The sequence below is a fragment of the Pinus tabuliformis genome, chromosome 1_2 (genome assembly GCF_031772625.1).
Source record: "Pinus tabuliformis cultivar Carrire ecotype Pingquan chromosome 1_2, CPIR1, whole genome shotgun sequence".
Lineage (NCBI taxonomy): Eukaryota > Viridiplantae > Streptophyta > Pinopsida > Pinales > Pinaceae > Pinus > Pinus tabuliformis.
The window spans coordinates 151,183,129-151,188,478 of NC_142298.1; the positions used below are offsets into that span (position 1 = coordinate 151,183,129).

The 5,350-nt window shown below is 38.8% G+C and overlaps 1 pseudogene; it reads left to right on the forward strand.

Annotated features, from left to right (window-relative positions):
- The first annotated feature begins 3,063 nt into the window (after positions 1 to 3,063).
- On the forward strand, positions 3,064 to 3,744 carry LOC149204960 (receptor-like kinase TMK3 pseudogene; annotated as a pseudogene).
- The last annotated feature ends 1,606 nt before the right edge of the window (positions 3,745 to 5,350 follow it).

The following is a 5,350-nucleotide window of genomic DNA, read 5'->3' on the forward strand; positions in this document are numbered from 1 at the left end:
GGAAATGATGTAAAGCTTTGCATCAGCAAAGAAAAGCTTCAAGGTGAAGATAAATTGAAAATGGGTAAGCCTCCTTTGATTGAAAACATATGAAAGAATGTTCAGATTTCTTTAACATAAGTTTTCTCTTCTAAACATCTTGAAGAATTGCTACAAGGTTCTACCCTTGATAGAGAAACATGAACTTCAAGAAGAAGGAACGAGAAGCACCTTCATATGGGGTCCAAAGGTACACAAATAGGCAAAACCAAATGGATTGAAAAGGGAAGGGTGAAGGAACTGTACCCTGATCTTTTTTTGGACTGAAAATTGTCTTTTGGAGGTCCAAAAGCTTCTAGTTGGGAGGAGTGATCCAGGGGATCAGTTTAGTGCTCAAAATTCAAAGTGTTTAAAAGTGCTCAAAACCTATATCGGTGTGTAGATCTTAGCGATCCGAATCTAACAGAACTTTAATCATTCAAAACTGATATCGTATTATCCCGATATCATGTTTTGATCGAATTCCCAAACAGGTAAAAAACATTATAGGTGACAGATTGACTGTGCATTTTTGGGCGAATGGCATGGTACCACTTGGCCTCTCTAGATGGTAAAAAAAAATTGGAATCTCATTGGCTCATAAAACTTATTATTTTTTTGGGTTGACTGTGTTTTTAGGCTCCAATGGTTGGAGGCCATGTGGGCCAATGGATGGTTGCCACCTAACCTCCTCGTGGCATGTTAAAATTGGTTAATGGCTAAATGACTGCACCATGGTTGAACATGTGACCTACCTCCAAGCAACAAGAATCTCTATCACCATACCACACTTTGTTTCTTAACCACATAATTCTACGCATTATATTTATCATGGAGTTGGGGTCGGGGCTAAGCCTCAACCCTAGTCCCTGCACCCTCAAAACCAAGGGGAGAGACCATGGGCTAGGGCTTTGCCCCAACCCTAAGGTCACAACCCATGCAACAATAGAGCAATGGAACCATAGTCAAATTTTGGAGTGGGGGGCAGCCCTTAGGGTGCAGAGTGGGGGGGGGGGCAGCCCCAGGCCATATGGGCCACACACGACCATAGGCGGGAGTGTATTGGATGGGGTGGAGAATAAGGCGTAGCCCTCAGTCATATGCTGCATCATATAACCTTGGAGAAGAAGTGGAGGGGGCTAGCACCTAGGCTCATGCAACGAGGGCCAGCCCCAGGGCACATGCACCCTAATATGACCACAACCTCATTTTTATGGGTGTGCACTATATTTGGCACCAGGCCCAGTTTTATGTGTGGCAATGTGACCACGATGCATTTCGTTGGGGGTCAACAGACGGGGGCGGGCGGTTAGCCCCAACCCCTGGGCACGTGCTCCCATACGACCACAATTTTTGGAAAATGGGGGTTATTGGACATTTAAAGTGTCTGACAATTTAACTCTTCGGGCGTGATTATAGGCCATCTTTGCACGTCAATTCCGAGTTTGGGGTGAATTGTAAGAGGGTTAGTTGTGGAAAATTGGTAAAAACTTGGAAGAAGCATAACTTTCTCAGTTTTTTGCCAAATGAGGTGCATAAAGAGCCCAAATGGGGGTTTTTGACAGTTCTAGATCCATTGGAGACATTTGTTTTACATTTTGAGCATTGTAAAGCCATGCAAACATAATTTTGAGTACTTAATAAAAGATGCCTTGCATTGGAAGATGGACCTAGAGATGTAGCCCATGAGAGGGGTGAAATCCTTTATCATGTTTGTTTTTGTTTTTGTTTTTGTTTTGTTTTTTTTGTTTTGTTTTGTTTTTTTGTTTCTTTTTTTTCCCGGTGGTTCACGGTTACCCTTGGTCATTGGGTATCTGCTACGTCCATAGTAATTTTGGGCAGATCGACCTCGAAGGGGATCACATCCCCTCGGCCTATGTACTGACCTGACCCCAAGGGATTTCGGATAGAATCAACCTTGTGACCTCTCGTATGGCGAGGCACTGCTTTGACCAGTTGAGCTAACCCTTGGGGCTATTTATCATGTTTGTTGTTATGTGTTTTTGATATGGTATTTTGTCTCTATTTTGGATGTTAACTAAGTTTAAAAATCATTACTTTATGTGTTTTGTAACTTGATCCATTACCCAAAATACATAAAAATTTCACTTGCAATTTGTTCATCACCTTCAAGTTTCCATTACAGATCATCCCTCTAGGGCATCCTCGTAGGTGCTATTTGGTTGGGATTGGAAGACATATCGATATATGGTGATGTGAAGTAGGTTATCGACTAGGCAAAGGACTTTACTCTTTTTCACCCTCCTAATATATCCAACTGGATGAGGAGAATCTGGCTACTGGTTCACTCCTTTCAACACATTGAACTTGGAAACATCTACCGAGAACATAATCAAATTGCTAACCTCCTTTCAAAAAGAGGAATATCACAAGAACCTGGTAAAATCCAATTTGCTGCCTTTGAACAAGGATCAGTAGTAAATGTTGTTTTTTTCAGTCACTAGTAGGCCTTCTTCATCTCTCATGGGCCTTTTACATTCTCTAGTAAACGCTGATTTTATTTAAATCGCTTGAAGTATGGACCATTTTGTCTTTTTGAATAAATCTCTATTATGAATTTGTGTACTTAGTCATAGTAAGTTGTCATGCTACTCAAATAGCATAATGTAATTTTTGTAAGGATAATAAGACATTACCAATTCAAAAATCGAAAAAGATGAACATAGTGATAATATGTATGTAGTAGAATAGAAAGATGAGAGTCCAGATAGAAGCAAACAGTTTTATAACTGAAGTATGTACTCTCTTCTTATTTATATTAATGAAAGGGTAACATATTTAATTTTTGAAAAAATAAAAGTAGGGGTTAATACTCAAGGAAATTAGTTTATCAATATCATTCTCCCTCCTATTTTTCTCCTTCTGGTAATGGTGGCAATAATATATCTGGATCTCCATTTGGGGTTGTTGGTATTGCAAGGACTTCCAAAAGAAGAAGGCATCAGGTATGATTGTTGGGATTGTCGTTGGTTGTGTTGTTTTTGTGATCTTTACAGTGCTGCAATTCTATTTTAATTGAAGAGGATGAAACCCAAATTCTCAAAGCTATCGTCACATCCCCAAGAAGCTCTGTTGGTTTCAATAAATGAAGCAGGGAGTGGTGAATTTGGTAGTAACTTGGTTGGTTCTCATGGGAATGTCATTTATCCTTTATGGGTTCTTGAAAAGGCCACCGATAATTTTAGCCTTGCAAAGATGTTGGGAAAAGGAGGTTATGGATCTCTTTATGAAGGTAAGCTTGAGGATGATTCGATGATTGCAGTGAAGAGAATGGATCCTGAGCTTGTGAGTAGCAAAGGACTGCAAGAGTTTCAGGCAAAGATCAACATACTGGGAAAGGTCTATGATCAAAATCTTATTTCACTCCTTGGGTATTGCACTGAGAACAATGAAAGGATTCTTGTATATGAATTTATGCCTTCGGGCATGCTAAGCCAACACCTTTTCCATTGGGAGCATAATGGGCTCAAGCCTCTCAATTTAATCAATTGCCTGCTTATTGCTTTGGATGTAATTCATGGGATGCAATACTTACACAACCTGGCTTACAAAATTATCATTCACAAGGATGTAAAGCCTTCAAATATTCTTCTGAATGATAGGTTGCGAGAAAAATTCTATGATTTTGGTCTTGTAAAGCTTGCTACTGAGGATAAAACATCCGCAGAAACAAGAGTGCGTAGCACATTTGGAATGATACAATAGAAGTGGTGGAGAGAGCGGGGGATACTAGGTCAAGAGAAGAATCCTCCTCTAGGTGGAACAATGGGAATGATGGAAAAGGAGGAGATAAGGAGTTTGAGGTGGATGTGGAGGCAGATTCCTCCTCTTCCTCTTCCTCTTCCTCTTCCTCTTCCTCATATAATCTTTGGTGCAATGGGGATGAAGATGGGGTTATGGAATAACATAGGCTAATCCTAATAGAGCCCATATTGGTATCATGTCTAAGCAATGTAGGTAACCAATGCCCATAAATTCAAGTCTAAGGTAATCTACTCACATAGACCTCCTTTATCTTGATTTTCTCTTTCACACTATTATAAAAAAAATCATTTTTAGTTCACAAAAATTTCTTTCTTTCATCAAAAAGAAAATTATCTTATGGGATGTAAATCAAAATTTCATAGACATATTCTTCTTCCTTCTCTTTTTGGAATTCCATCCATGATTTTCAAGTGAAATACACACTTGCAGTGATCGAAAAAACCAACATTTATCGCATGCCTCTTCATTTGAAGGGAACACCATTAGGAGTCCCTCTAGGGGGAGTAAAATCATGCCTAGAAAGGGCATCAAGCTCTCAAAATTCAGTCAGTATTTCTAATGTCCACCACACCGATATCAAAATTTTCAATGCTATGATCTCGTAAGTACTGCTAAGACAATGCACATTTTAGTTATATTGGAGAGAGGATTATTTTTGCTATCCAGAGAAAATGTGTTTGGGGCCTTTTCTGGCAGACCTATATCTCAAAGTAAATTGCATTAGTTATTTAAAATTTAAGAGAAATGAATTGTAAAAATATTTGAAGCAGGTGATCACCGAGATTAAGAGATGTACATTCCATGAGAACTCTTCATCATCCATCTTTAACTTCCCCTGTCTCTGATCATCTCGACTTGTTCTTCATCTCTATTTTCCCTTAAACTTGTGCCCCGCAACCTTTATTTTAGTTTGCTCACATGCTTGCATCTCTCTCATGATACCCTCTAAACTTTTCGCTATTACATAAATTGAAAAATATTCCCACTTCCAATGTTATATTTCTTTTCTTTTTATATATATATTGAGATTAATAGTATTCTATCTGCCTAGGGAATCTTCCTCAGAAAGCAAGTTGGTTGGTTACGGTGACAGAGCCTACTGCCAAACATTGCAAAATTACATTTTTATTTGGGGATGAATCTCTAGCATTCATTCGATAATTCATTCCATCGTGCCTGATTTCGGTTACGCTTCCTTTGTCAACCAAAATATGCATCGAGTCAATTATTCTCCCTTGAAATTCATAGCCACCACTCAAATACAAATACAATTTCATTTTTTTTCTTTATCATTTTTGGGAAGAGGAAGCTTCTTAAAAATATCTCTTCATGCACCAATTTACTAATTTACTAATGTCAATTTATTCACCATGCCAATCTAGATTTTGATAAACAATCAACAAATGAAATGGCATTGAATTTGACATAAGCTCTAAGCCCTTATAAAGTGCACTTTGTTTTCCATGATGCGGGTGGAGTGCATCCCAAGTCAAAAAGATGTTGGAGCCATCGATTAGGGTAGGTCAAGTGACATTGCAGGGTGTAA